Source organism: Protopterus annectens, chromosome 15.part0 (assembly GCF_019279795.1).
Source record: "Protopterus annectens isolate FY-2018-M chromosome 15.part0, PAN1.0, whole genome shotgun sequence".
Lineage (NCBI taxonomy): Eukaryota > Metazoa > Chordata > Ceratodontiformes > Protopteridae > Protopterus > Protopterus annectens.
The window spans coordinates 127431338-127447116 of record NC_056749.1 but is presented as its reverse complement, the minus strand read 5'-3'; positions in this window follow the sequence as shown (position 1 = coordinate 127447116).

The window sequence follows — 15779 nt, the reverse complement described above, 5'->3', positions numbered from 1 at the left end:
CTTCAGTAACATGTAATATGGCTATGAGGGACTGGATACAACTTCAGTAACATGTAATACATATATGAGAGAATGAACACACCTTTAGTAACATATAAAGCTATGAGGGAATAGCTATAACTTTAAGACATGTAATGCAGCTATGAGGGAATGCATGTAACTTCAGTAACATGTAATACAGCTATGAGGGAATGGACATAACTTTAGTAACATGTAATACAGCTATGAGGGAATGGGTGTAACCTCAGTAGCATAACACAGCTATGAGGGAAAGGATGTAACTTCAGTAACATGTAATACAGCTATCGGAATGGACACACCTTCAGTAATATGTAATACAGCTATGAGGGAATGGATGTAACTTCAGTAACATGAAATACACCTATGAAAGAAAGGACACAACTTCATTAACATGTAATACAGCTATGAGGGAAAGGACGTAACTTCAGTAACATGTAATGCAGCTATGAGGGAATGGACATAACTTCAGTAACATGTAATACATCTGTGAGGGAATGGACGCAACTTCATTAACATGTAATACAGCTATGAGGGAAAGGATGTAACTTCAGTAACATGTAATGCAGCTATGAGGGAATGGATGTAACTTCAGTAACATGTAATACAGCTATGAAGGAAAGGATGTAACTTAAGTGAAATGTAATTCAGCTATGAAGGAGTGGATGTAGCTTCAGAACCATAATAGAGCTTTACGGGAATGGACACACCTTCAGAAACATGCCATAAAACTATGAGGGAATAGATGTAACTTCACTAACATGTAATACAGTCATGAGGGAATGGATGTTACTTCAGTAACATGTAATACAGCTATGAGGGAATGGACACAACTTCAGTAACATGTTATACAGCTATGAGGGAAAGGATGTAACTTCAGTAACATGTAATACAGCTATGAGGCAATGGACCCACGTTCAGTAATATGTAATACAGCTATAAGGGTATGCATGTAACTTCAGTAACATGCAATCAAGCTATGACAGAATGGATGTAATTTCAGTAATATGTAATGCAGCTATGAGGGAATGCATGTAACTTCAGTAACATGTAATACAGCTATGAAGAAATGGACATAATTTAAGTAACCAGTAATACAGCTATGAGTGAATGGATGTAACTTCAGTAACATGTAATACAGCTGTGAGGGAATGGACAGAACTTCAGTAACATGTAACAGAACTATGAGTGAATGGATACAACTTCAGTAACATGAAATACAGCTATGAGGGAATAGACACACCTTCAGTAACATGTAATACAGCTATGAAGAACTGGATGTAACTTCAGTAACATTTAACAGAGCTATGTGGGAAAGCATGCAACTTCAGTAACTTGTAATTCAGCTATGAGGGAATGGATGTAACTTCAGTAACAAGTAATGCAGCTATGAGGGAATGGATACAACTTCAGTAACATGCAATACAGTTATGAGGGAAAGGATGTAACTTCAGTAACAAGCAATACAGCTATGAGGGAATGGACGTAACTTCAGTAACATATAATACAGCTATGAGGGAATGAAAAAGAAGTTATGTACCTACCATAATGTTCCATGTTAGTTGTCTTCATCACACCTTCCTTCTTGCTGTTTGGGTTCGGAGCCGATCCTCTGCTCCGACTCAGCCATCTTCTATAGCTCGAGAGTTGTTTACTGGCTTGAGGCTACCCCTTATCCCAGCATGGCCAGCGTCAGCTACCCAGATCTCGTTTGTGATAGTGCACACTAGACAGAAGTAGAGTAACCAGTTCCTAAAAACTGGTTTTCCAATACACCTAAAAAAGGAAAGAGTTATAAATTACCTGGCATGTGAAGTAATAAAATTTGCTCAGCCAGGGAAAACAAAATGGAACTCCTCACAATCCTCTAGGAAGGGGGAAGGAGGGAGGGACGCAAGAAGGAAGGCAAGATGAAGACAACTAACATGGAATGTTATGGTCAGTACATAACTTCTTTATGTTAAGTTGTCCATCTCACCTACTTTCTTGCTGTTTGGGACAGCGTCCTTAGCACCTAGTCTATGGGCAACCTACACTGAAAAGCTACAGAGGTGGCTAATGCTCTAGTGGAATGACCTTTTGGTTTAGCTGGTAGCTCTTTATTTCATAACTGATAAATAAAGGCAATAGTATCAGATAGCCATCTGGATAAGGTCACTTTAGAAACTGGAAGGCCTTGTTTGTTGAAAGCATAAGAAAGAAATAACTGGTCTGACTTTCTTAGTTCCTTAGTTCTACGGAGGTAAAAACGCAATTGTCTGTGCACATCCAATTGGTGGAGCTTGTATTCTGCCTCGTTGCTATGATTAGGAAAGAAAATGGGGAGATCTATGGATTGATTTAAATTGTTCTCTGCGCAGACTTTAGGAATAAAGGATGGATTGGTCCTCAGAGAAACTCTGTCCTTGTGAATCACCAGGTAAGGAGGACGAACACATAGTGCTTGAAGTTCAGAGACACGTCTAGCTGAAGTGATAGCAACCAGAAAAAAGTGTCTTCCAAGAAAGAAATTTTAAAGAACATGATGCTGCCAGTTCAAAGGGAGGCAAAATTAAGGAAGCTTAAACTAAATTGAGATCCCAAGGAGGAGGAGCATCTCTAACTGGGGGTCTAAGAAGAGATGTTCCTTTCTTAAAGGACTTGCAGAGCTTATGAGACATGCTAGAATTAAACATACCGATATGAAAATTAGAAATGGCAGCTAGTTGTACTCTAACAGTAGCGGAAGCTGCACCAGACTGACAAAGCTGCAAGAAAACAGTTTCCATTTACTAGCATACGTTTTCCTCGAAGTAGACTTATGTGAGGAAACAATAATATCATGGACTGCTGGGGAGATATTGGAAAGCCTGGCTAAGGTTGGAAGTGGAGTAACCAAGCTGTGAGCTGGAGAGTTTTAAGGGATTGGTGCAACCCGCCTGATTGGTGAATCAGAAGATCTGGAACTGGGTCCAGAATCCACGGTTGATCCAGAAGGTGGAGGTGTAGGAACGGGAACCGCATCTGTCGAAGCCAATAAGGGGCAATGAGGATCATTTTGCAACCCAACAATTTTGCTTTCTGTAGGAGTCTTGGAATTAGGGGAAAAGGGGGAAAAGCGTAAAGGAGTCCCTGAGGCCAATTGTGGACTAGAGCATCTCTGGGTATATGACCTGGAAGAGGATGTAGGGAGAAGTAGCTGCTGCATTTGTTGTTGAGATGAGTGGCAAATAGGTCGCAGCAAGGCTGTCCCCATTTGCAGAAGATAAGATCCGCAACTTCCTGATTCAGAGACCACTCGTGAGGCATGAGGATAGCTCTGCTGAGCCTGTCCACTATGACGTTGGATTTCCCAGGCATGTGCGTTGCTATCAGAAAATGTTGGGAAGAAATCACCCATTCCCACAGTCTGAGTGCTTCTCGACACAAGGGGTAAGACCTGGTCCCGCCCTGTTTGTTGATGTACCACACCACTGACATGTTGTCCGTTTGGAGTGCAATGGTCCCAGAAGGAAGAGAGTCTTGAAGGGCTTGCAACACTAGGAGAACCGCTCTCATTTCTAGGACACTCATATGCAGATGGTACTCATGAGTTTGCCAAGTGCCTTGGACTGTCCTGCCTAGATAATGCCCCCCCCCCCACCCTATCAGAGAGGCGTCCGTGGTCACTGTGGCTACCGGAGGGGGTTGTATGAAAGGTCTGCCCTGAATTACTAGTGAGGAGACCATCCACCAAGAAAGGTGCCTTTTGCATGTTTCTGTGATCAGGATCATGTGAGACATGGGTAGTTCCTGGAAAGACCACTGAGTGAAAAGAAGCCACTGAAGGATTCTCATGTGGAAACGTGCTAATGGGACAAGAAGAATGGCAGCTGCCATGGAGCCTAGAGCTTGGAGGACATGTCTGACTTGAACCCTTTTACTCTGCATTAGAATTAACACTTGTTGACAAACAGTGGAAACTATTTCCTGTGGTAATCTTGCAAACATTTCTTTTGTGTTTAATTCTGCTCCTATGTATGTGATAGACTGACAGGGCAACAAGGCAGATTTTTCTAAATTTACTGTAATGCCTAGTTGAGTGCATGATGTGATTGTATAATCCCATGCCTCTAAGAGTTGACACCTGGAGGTAGCAGTCAGGAGCCAGTCGTCTAGATAGGGAAACACCTGGAATCCTTGACGCCTCAGGTGAGCCGTGACTACTGCCATACACTTGGTGAACACCCTGGGGGCTGAGGTGAGACCAAAGGGCAAAGCTCTGAACTTGTAATGACTGGCCCCTACCCGGAAGCGAAGAAATCTCCTGGAGCGTCTGTCCATCTTGATATGATAGTAGGCGTCCTGAAGATCTATCAAGCACATCCAATTGTCCTGACCCAGAAAAAGGAAAATGGACTGCAGTGTCACCATCTGGAACTTTTCTTTTTGTACAGATTTGTTGAATCTGCTGAGATCCAGTATTGGACTCCAGTCCCCTGTCTTTTTTGGTACTAAAAAGAATCTTGAGTAAGTTCCGGATCCTAGTTGGTCTGCAGGGACTTCTTGAATTACTCTTTTTTCTAGCACTCTTGAAACTTCTGTGACTGCTTGATCTCTTAGATTGGGTGGGACATCTGGGATGGGCTTTTTTGATTGTATGGGGGATTGATGGGAGGGAATTTTGTAACCTTTGGATATGATGGATAGTACCCATCTGTCTCGTTATATTTTGCCAGGCTTTTGGGTACACCGAAAGTCTTCCCCCGACTGCCTCCAGAGGTGAGCAGTCGGGCAACTCTTCAGGGATGCTGGAAAGGCTTGGCAGAGAAGGTTTCTCTGTCACCCTGGTTTTGCGGTCCCCCTCTGCCACAAGGGCAGCGTCTGTTATTGTTGCTTCCCCCTCTGCCCCTAGGGGAAAAATCACCACGTGTGTCAGGCAAGGGTCCCTGGGATTTTCGGAACCACATCTTTCCACTCTTCTGACCCTTGGGATAAGGTGTGGAAGGAGTGGAAAAATGGACTCTCACAGCAGAGAGAGTCTTGCCTTCCTGCTCACACTTGGTCAACGTGTCTTTCACCTGAGGCCCGAAGAGAAAGGAGCCATCAAAGGGAGTATTGGTGAAGGAAGCTCGAAAGGGTTCCGCAAACTGACAAAGCTGCATCCAAGCATGTCTCCTGCTCGCTCCATCAGCTGCATAGGAAATCAGCCTCATGGAGGAGTTGCCTATGGAATTAAGAGTCGCAAGCTGAGAAACTACTCTGGCTGGTGCTCCCTCAAGCTGTAGGATCTTGAAGGGTGTCTCCAAGCTCTTTCAGGAGATCCCTTTGAAGACATGTAAAATGGCATAGATAGTTCAGGGACCTCATTGAAAAGGTCGCTGAAGCAAACATTCACTTTCCATATCTGTCCATTGTCTGAGACTCTGTTCGGAGGATGAACAGATGAAGAGGTTTCTGCTAACTCTTTCTTGGTGGCTGCTGCTACCACCATGGCATCAACAGGCACACCTTTGGAGAGGAATTGTTTGTCCTGGGGGGCTGTAATAAATTTATTTGGTCTCCTCGGAGTAGGTTCCACAGAATCTGGAGCTGACCAAGCCTTTCGAGCCACTACAGACATGAGTGGATAGAAAGGAGGAGATACCCAGGAGGTGGAAGGTCGGGAACCGAATGCATCCAGGTATACAGACTCGTCCTCAGTAGGGGCTGGGGAAGACCAGTCCCTCCTCTGTCTAAGAATTTCAAGGAATTCCAAAAAGGAAACATCTTCAGAGGGGGACCTTGGGGACCCTTCCGATTCATCCATGTCTGTATCTGAAGTGACAGACTCAGGGAAGTCTATGTGCTTCCTCTTGCACTTCTTCTTAAGGGGAGGCTCTTCTGAGTGATCAGGGGAGGCTTCAGAAGAAGAGGGATCACCCAATGGGGTGTCCTGGGGCATAGGTTCCCTACGCATGGGTTCTGGAGGAGGAGTAGAGGTTGGAACAGACACCACGGGGGGTAAGGGATAAATGAATATATCTAGAGAAAAAATTGACAAATACTTGACAAAATTTCAAGAATAAACAATATATTAATAGAAAAAACTATACTAAGCCTGAGCCAGTAACAAAGCAATTTCGCAGCTGAAGTGGCAAATGAGATATGAGTAGCTAACGCTCAGCATGCTGGACTAAGGGGAAGCCTCAAGCAAGTAAACAGCTCTCGAGCTATAGAAGATGGCCCAGTCGGAGCAGAGGATTGGCTCCAAACCCAAACAGCAAGAACGAAGGTGAGATGGACAACTTAACATCATAACTTCAGTAACGTGATACAGCTATGAGGGAATGGACACACACATTCAGTAACATGCAATAAGCTATGAGGGAAAAGATCTAACTTCGGTAACATGTAATACAGCTATGAGGGAATGGACATAACTTTAGTAACATGTAACACAGCGATGAGGGAATGGATGTCCTTCAGTAATATGTAATACAGCTATGAGGGAATGGATGTAAGTTCAGTAACATGTAAAACAGCTATGAGGGAAAGGATATAACTTCAGTAACATGTAAAACACATATGAGGGAATGGATACAACTTCAGTAACATGTAATACAGTTATGAGGGAAAGGATGTAACTTCAGTAACATACAGCTATGAGGGAATGGATGTAACTTACATAACATGTAATACAGTTATGAGGGAATGGAGGTAACTTCAGTAACATACTACAGCTATGAGGGAATGGACACACCTTCAGTAATATGTAATACAGCTACGAGAGAATGTATGTAACTTCAGTAAGATGTAATACAGTTATGGGGGAATGGACACAAATTCAGTAGCATGTAAATACAGCTATGAGGGACAGGATATAACTTCAGCAACATGTAATACAGCTATGAGGGAATGGACATAACTTCAGTAACATGTAATATAGCTATGACGGAATGGATGCAAGTTCAGTAACATCTCATACAGCTATGAGGGAAAGGATGTAACTTCAGTAACATGTAAAACAGCTATAAGAGAAAGGATGTAACTTCAGTAACATTTAATTCAGCTATAAGGGAATAGACACAACTTCAGTAACGTAATACAGCTATAAGGGAATAGACACACCTTCAGTAACATGCAATAAAGCTAAGAGGGAATGGTTGTAACTTCAGTAACATGTAATGCAGCTATCAGGGAATGGATGAAACTTCAGTAACATGTAATACAGCTATAAGGGAATGCATGTAACTTCAGTAACATGTAATACAGCAATGAAGGAATGGATGTAACTTCAGTAACATGTAATAAAGCTAAGAGGGAGTGGCTGTAACTTCAGTAACATGTAATGCAGCTATCAGGGAATGGATGACACTTCAGTAGCATGTAATACAGCTATAAGGGAATGGATGTAACTTCAGTACCAAGTAATACAGCAATGAAGGAATGGATGTAACTTCAGCAACATGTAATAAAGCTATGAGGGAATGGATGTAACTTCAGTAATATCTAATAAAGCTAAGAGGGAATGGATGAAACTTCAGTAATATCTAATAAAGCTTTGAGGGAATGGATGTAACTTCGGTAACATGTAATAAAGTTATGAGGGAATAGACACACCTTCAGTAACACGTAATACAGCTATGAGTGAATGGATGTAACTTCAGTAACAAGTAATGCAGCTATGAGGGAATGGATACTTCAGTAGCAAGTAATACAGCTATGAGGGAAAGGATGTAACTTCAGTAACATGCAATACCAGCTATGAGGGAATGGACGTAACTTCAGTAACATATAGTACAGCTGTGAGGGAATGGATGTAACTTCAGTAACTTGTAATACAGCTGTTTGGGAATGGATGTAACTTCAGTAACATTCAATACAGCTATGAGGGAATGGACACACCTTCAGTAAAATGTAATACAGCTATGAGGGAATGGATGTAACTTCAGTAACATGCAATACAGCTATAAGGGAATCGACACACCTTCAGTAACGTAATAAAGCTATGAGGGAATGGCTGTAACTTCAGTAACATATAATGCAGCTATCAGGGAATGGACACACCTTCAGTAATATGTAATACAGCTTTGAGGGAATGGATGTAACTTCATTAACATGTAATATAGCTATGAAAGAATGGACAACACTTCAGTAACATGTAATAAAGCTAAGAGGGAATGGTTGTAACTTCAGTAACATGTAATGCAGCTATCAGGGAATGGATGAAACTTCAGTAACATAATACAGCTATAAGGGAATGCATGTAACTTCAGTAACATGTAATACAGCAATGAAGGAATGGATGTAACTTCAGTAACATGTAATAAAGCTAAGAGGGAATGGCTGTAACTTCAGTAACATGTAATGCAGCTATCAGGGAGTGGATGAAACTTCAGTAACATGTAATACAGCTATAAGGGAATGGATGTAAATTCAGTACCAAGTAATACAGCAATGAAGGAATGGATGTAACTTCAGTAACATGTAATAAAGTTATGAGGGAATGGATGTAACTTCAGTAATAGCTAATAAAGCTAAGAGGGAATGGATGTAACTTCGGTAACATGTAATAAAGTTATGAGGGAATGGACACAACTTCAGTAACATGTAATACAGCTATGAGGGAATAGACACACCTTCAGTAACATGTAATACAGCTATGAGGGAATGGATGTAACTTCAGTAACAAGTAATAGAGCTATGAGGGAATGGATACTTCAGTAACAAGTAATACAGCTATGAGGGAAAGGGTGTAACTTCAGTAACATGCAATACCAGCTATGATGGAATGGACGTAACTTCAGTAACATGTAATACAGCTATGAGGGAATCGACACACCTTTAGTAACTTAATAAAGCTACGAGGGAATGGCTGTAACTTCAGTAACATGTAATGCAGCTATCAGGGAATGGACACATCTTCAGTAATATGTAATACAGCTATAAGGGAATGGATGTAACTTCATTAACATTTAATATAGCTATGAAAGAATGGACAACACTTCAGTAACATATAATATAGCTAGGAGTGAATGGATTAACTATAGTAACATGTAACAAACATAGCTATGAGGGGATGGATGTAACTTCAGTACCATATAATACAACTATGAGGGAATGGATGTAACTTCAGTAACATGAAGTACAGCTATGAGGGAATAGACACACATTTAGTAACAAGTCATAAAGCTATGAGGGAATAGCTTAAGTTCAGAATATGTAATACAGCTATGAGGGAATGCATGTAACTTCAGTAACATGTAATACAGCTATGATGGAATGGATATAACTTCAGCAACATGTAATACAGCTATGAGGGAATGCATGTAACTTCAGTAACATGTAATACAGCTATGATGGAATGGACACAACTTTAGTAACATGTCCTACAGCTATGAGGGAATGGATGTAACTCCAGTAACGTGTAAAACAGCTATGAGGGAATGGACAAACCTTCAGTAAGATGTAATACAGCTATGAGGGAATGGATGTAACTTCAGTAACATGTAATAAAGGTATGAGGGAAAGGATGTAACTTCAGTAGCATTTAATACAGCTATGAGGGAATGGACAGGACTTCAGTAACATGTAATACAAGTATGAGAGAATTGGCACACGTTCAGTAACATGTAATAAAGCTATGAGGGAATGGCTGTAACTTCAGTAACATGTAATGCAGCTATCAGGGAATGGATAAAAAACTTTGGTAAAATGTAATACAGCTATGAGGGAATGGATGTAATTTCAGTAACATGTAATATAGCTATGAGGGAATGGATGTAACTTCAGTAACATGAAAAACAGCTATGAGGGAATGGATGCCACTTCATTAACATGTAATACATCTATGAGAGAATGGACATAACTTCAATAACATATAATACAGCTATGAAGGAATGAATACACCTTCAGTAACATGTAATAAAGCTATGAGGGAACGGATGTAACTTCAGTAGCATGTAACACAGCTGTGAGGGAATGGATGTAACTTCAGTAAGATGTAATAAAACTATGAGGGGAATGGACACAACTTTAGTAGCATGTAATACAGCTATGACGGACAGGATATAATTTCAGCAACATGAAATACAGCTATGAGGGAATGGACAAAACTTCAGTAACATGTAATATAGCTATGAGGGAATAGACTCAACTTCAGTAAAATGTAATACAGCTATGAGGGAATGGACGTAACTTCAGTAACATGTAATACAGCTATGAGGGAAAGGAAGTAACTTCAGTAACATAATACAGGTATAAGGGAATGGGCACGCCTTCACTAATATGTAATACAGCTATGAGGAAAAGGATGTAATTTCAGTAACATGTAATAGAGCTATGAGGGAATGGACATAACTTCAGTAACGTACTACAGCTGTGAGTGAATGGACACAACTTCAGCAACATGTAATACAGCTATGAGGGAATAGATGTAACTTCAGTAACATTAATTACAGCTATGAGGGAATGGAAAGAACTTCAATAACATGTAATACAGCTATGAGGGAATTGACACACCTTCAGTAACATGTAAGAAAGCAATGAGGGAATGGATGTAACTTCAGTAATGTAATACAGCTATGAGGGAATGGATGTAACTTCAGTAACATGTAATACAGCTATGAGGGAATGGATGTAACTTCAGTAACATGTAATACAGCTATGAGGGAATGGATGTAACTTCAGTAACATGTAATACAGCTATGAGGGAATGGATATAACTTCAGCAACATGGAATACAGCTATGACGGAATGGATGTAACTTCAGTAACATATAATACAGCTATGAGGGAATGGACATAACTTCAGTAACATGTAATACAGCTATGAGGGAATGGATGAAACTTCAGTAACATGTAATACAGTTGTGAGGGAATGGAGATAACTTTAGTAACATGTAATACAGCTATGAGGGAATGGATGTAACTTCAGTATAATGTAATACAGCTATGAGGGAATGGAGATAACTTTAGTAACATGTAATACAGCTATGAGGGAATGGATGTAACTTCAGTATAATGTAATACAGCTATGAGGGAATGGAGATAACTTTAGTAACATGTAATACAGCTATGAGGGAATGGATGTAACTTTAGTAACATGTAATGCAGTTATGAGAGAAAGGATGTAACTTTAGTAACATGTAACACAGCTATGAGGGAATGGATGTAACTTCAGTAAAGTGTAATACAGCTATGAGGGAATGGCTGTAACTTCAGTAACATAATACAGCTATGAGGGAATAGACACACCTTCAGTAGCATGTAATACAGCTATGAGGGAATGGGTGTAACTTCAGTAACATGTAATACAGCTATGAGGGAAAGGATGTAACTTCAGTAACTTGTAATACAACTATGAGGGAATGGACACATCTTCAGTAACATGCAATAAAGCTATGATGGAATGGGTGTAACTTTAGTAACATGTAATGCAGGTATGAGGGAATGGATGTAACTTCAGTAACATGCAATAAAGCTATGAGGGGATGGACAAAACTTTAGTAAAATGTAATACAGCCATGAGGGAATGGACATAACTTCAGTAACATGTAATACAGCAATGGACATAAGTTCAGTAACATGTAATACAGCATTGAGGGAATGGACATAACTTCAGTAACATGTAATACAGCTATGAGTGAATGGATATAACTTCAGTAAAAAGAAGTTATGGCTTACCATAACGTTCCATTTGTATTGTTGATCCTCGTTCAGTCATTATGCATGGGGTATCTGTTCCAAGCTCGGAACCGAGTCGGCTATTTTCCAAGCCTGCGTCAGCTTCAAACTCTCGAACTTAACTCTTACCCACAATTCCTCTCTCCCTGTTACCTCAGATTGAGTTTGCAAGTTAAAGAAGGTAGAGGCTACCTCTAGTCAAATAACGTAAGAAAACTGGATGGTGAGATCCACTAGAAACCACAGGAAGGGGAAGGAAGGAGGGTCGTAATGACTGAACGAGGATCAACAATACTGATGGAACGTTATGTTAAGACATAACTTCTTTATCTGATATTGTTAATCCTCGTTCATTCCTTACAAATGTTTCAGAGTCCCCAGCTACCTGTATTCCTGGGAGGCTCTCATGGAAGGACATTCCTGAGCACCATAGAACTGAAAGATGCTCTTCCCCTGGTGGCCAAATCCAATCTGTAATGACTGATGAAGGTATGAGGCGTAGCCCAAGTTGCAGCTGCACAGATGTCATGTAAAGAAGCTCTGGCATGGAAGGCAGCAGAAGTTGCCACCAACCTTGTTGAATGAGCTTTCATGGCAGTAGGCAACAAAATATTATGCTGTGTGTAAATAAAGGTCACACAGTCCTTCAACCATCTAGCTAATGTGACCTTAGCAACAGCCAATCCTAATCTAGATGCAGAAAAGGCCAAAAATAACTGGTCAGATTTACAAAAGGGTTTAGTCCTATTTAAGTAAAAACGGATTTGCCTGTGTATATCTAGGGTATGTAGGCAATACTCTCCTCTGTTTGAATGGTTGGGAAAGAAAACTGGCAATTCAATGGCTTGATTAATGGACATTTCAGAGATCACTTTAGGAAGAAATGATGGACTAGTTCTCGGAGACACTCTATCTCTATGAAAAATGAAGTATGGAGACTTGATACATAAAGATTGAAGTTCAGAAATATGTCTGGCAGAAGTAATAGCGACCAAAAACAAGGTTTTCCATGACAAATACTTGAGGTCGCAAGAAGAGGCTGGTTCAAAAGGTGCCATTGTCAGAGCTTGTAGAACCAATGATGAATCCCATGGTTGAATAGGTTCTCTAAAAGGTGGCTTTAGATGATTCACACCTTTTATGAAGGTCTTGCACAATTTATGGGACATAAGAGAGGAATCTTGTACACCCTCATGAAAATTAGAAATTGCAACCAAATGAACTCTAATGGTAGAGGCCGATACACCCGATTGAAACAGGTCGGCCAGATAGTCTAGTATTATCGACACTTGTGGTGAAAAGGGGTCTACTTGTTTATCTTTCAGCCAACAGGTAAATCTTTTCCACTTGCTCAGATAAGTAATTCTAGTAGAAGACTTATGAGATGCAATGAGAATGTCACGTACTGGTAAAGAAAGATCATTCTGCCTGGCAATCAAGGGAATTGGAGTAGCCAAGCCATTAGCTTCAGGCTGTTCATGTTGGGATGAATCAGGTTCAGTTGGTGTGAGATCAACTCTGGGAACTGGATGGAGAATCCATGGTCGATCTAGTAGGTGAGGCCAAAGGAATGGGAACCAAATCTGTCATGGCCAATATGGTGCTACAAGGATTACCTTGCTCTTCAACCGACGGGCTTTCTTCAGAAACTTGGGAATGAGTGGAAAGGGCGGAAATGTATAGAGAAGACCCAAGGGCCAATCGTGGACTAGAGTGTCCCTGGGTGACTGTCCCTGAGGGGGAATCAGGGCAAAGTAGTTGCTGTAGTTGGTCGGGTATGCAAAGAGGTCGCAGCAAGGATGGCCCCAGCGGTGGAAGATCTCCGCCGCTATCAAGGGATTCAGGGACCACTCGTGAGGTTGCAGAATGCACCTGCTGAGTCTGTCTGCTATCACGTTGGAACTCCCGGGAATGTGCGTTGCTAGAAGAAAACGGTTGGTAGCCATCGCCCATTGCCATATGCTCATAGCCTCACGACAAAAGGGGTAAGATTTGGTTCCACCTTGCTTGTTGATGTACCAGACCACCGCCATGTTGTCTGATTGAATCTCAATTGTCCAAGACAGTAGCAGGGGATGGAATGATTGCAACGCCAGAAGCACCGCCCTCAGCTCTAGAACATTTATATGCAGGTGGGCCTCCAGTTGGGACCAAGTGCCTTGGACTGTCTGGCCCTGACATAGCCCCCCCACCCCATCAAGGAGGCGTCCATGGTCACCGTGGGCTTGGGTTGCTGGGGGGAAAAGGGGCAAGACCATTGTGAGAGATTGTGTGTCATCCACCAATTTAAATCATGTTCGCATCTGTGGGTTACTCGAATCATGGCTGAACGAGGATGCTGAAAAGGATACCACTGGGTGAGCAGTAGCCATTGTAGAAGCCTCATATGAAACCTGGCCAGAGGAACAGTGGTGATGGAAGTTGCCATGGAACCCAACAGATGTAAAACCGAGTGAGTCGTGTATTTTTCCTTTAAAAGGATTGGAATTAGTTGTTGCTTTTTCCTTAAAATTCTGTGCTCTGGAATAGCAGCTCTGCAGATTTGTGTGTCCAAGATAACCCCTATGAATTCTGGCAACTGAGATGGGGTGAGATTGGATTTCTGTGAGTTTATGGTTATGCCTAGCCTTTGAGCAGCGAGGAGAGAGTATGCCAGGGCTTTTTCCAGTAGATGTCTGGTGGGGGCGGAAATGAGCCAGTCGTCTAGGTATGGAAACACCTGGAATCCTTGAAGTCGAAAGTGAGCTATGACAACTGCCATGCACTTTGTGAACACTCTGGGGGCTGTAGAGAGCCCGAAGGGCAGTACTCTGAACTGGTAGTGACTGGCTCCCACACAGAAGTGCAGAAATCTTCTTGATGACCTGTCCACCTTTATGTGGTAGTACGCATCTTTAAGATCTATAGAGCACATCCAATCGTCTTTTTCCAAAAGCGGGAGGATAGACTGTATAGTGACTATCCGGAACATTTGTACTCTCACAAACTTGTTCAATACACTGAGATCCAAAATTGGTCTCCAGTCCCCACTTTTCTTTGGTACCAAAAATAGTCGAGTAGAATCCAGATCCTATCTGGTCTGGAGGGACTATTTGGATGACTCTCTTTCTTAGCAGCTTTTCTATCTCTAGTGCTGCTTCTTCCCTTTGACTGGGTGGAACGTCTAGAAGATTTTTTGAAGGGACGGGACAAAGATTGAAGGGGATATGATAACCTCTGGTTATGAGCCTTTGTTCTCAAGAATCGGTGGTGATGGTTAGCCAGGCAGAAGGGTACAAGAAGAAACAGCCCCCAACCACCTCCAGAGGAAAGGAATTGGGCCGCTCTTCAGGAGTGCTGGTAGGATTGACCAGGGAATAAATCCCTGGTACCCTGGTTACGAGATCCCCCTCTGCCCCGAAAGGAGCGTCTTCCCTGTGAGTTTCCCCCTCTGCCTTTGGGGGAGAACTTGGCCTGTGTGTCACGGAAAGGACCCTGAGATTTCTTGAACCATATCTTCCCACGCTTTTGGTTTCGGGAGAAAGCACGTTGAGGGGAAGAATAATGGACACCTACGGCAGAAAGGGTCTTACTGACTTGTTCACATCTGGCCAGTGTGATTTTAACTTTGGGCCCAAACAATGAGGAGGGCTCAATGGGGGCATTAAGAAAGGAAGACTGAAAAGGTTCCGCGAAGTTGCACAAGCGCATCCAGGTGTGTCGTCTCAAAACCACAACTGAACCTGCCGCTCTAGCTGCTCCTTCTGATGCATGAGATATCAATCGCATAGAGGAGTTAGATATAGACTCAATGGTGGCCAGCTGAGAGGCCACTTTGTCATGGACCTCATCAGATACTGCACCAGCCAAGGTTTCAGAGAGCTCAGAAACCAGATCCCTTTGAAGCCTGGTAAAATGTGCCATATAATTCAGGGACCTGATAGCAAAGGCCGCTGAAGCAAAAGTGCGCTTCTTTATTCTGTACAGGGCCGGGGACTCTCTGTTAGGCAGAAGGACAGTCTGGCTTTCTTCTTCTGCCAGATCCTTTTTTGTTGTGGCCGCCACTAACAAAGCATCTACAGGAAGACCTTTGGACCAATGGGGATCTGAAGCAGGAGGGGACAAGATCTTATCTGGCCTCCGGGGAATAGCTTCAAC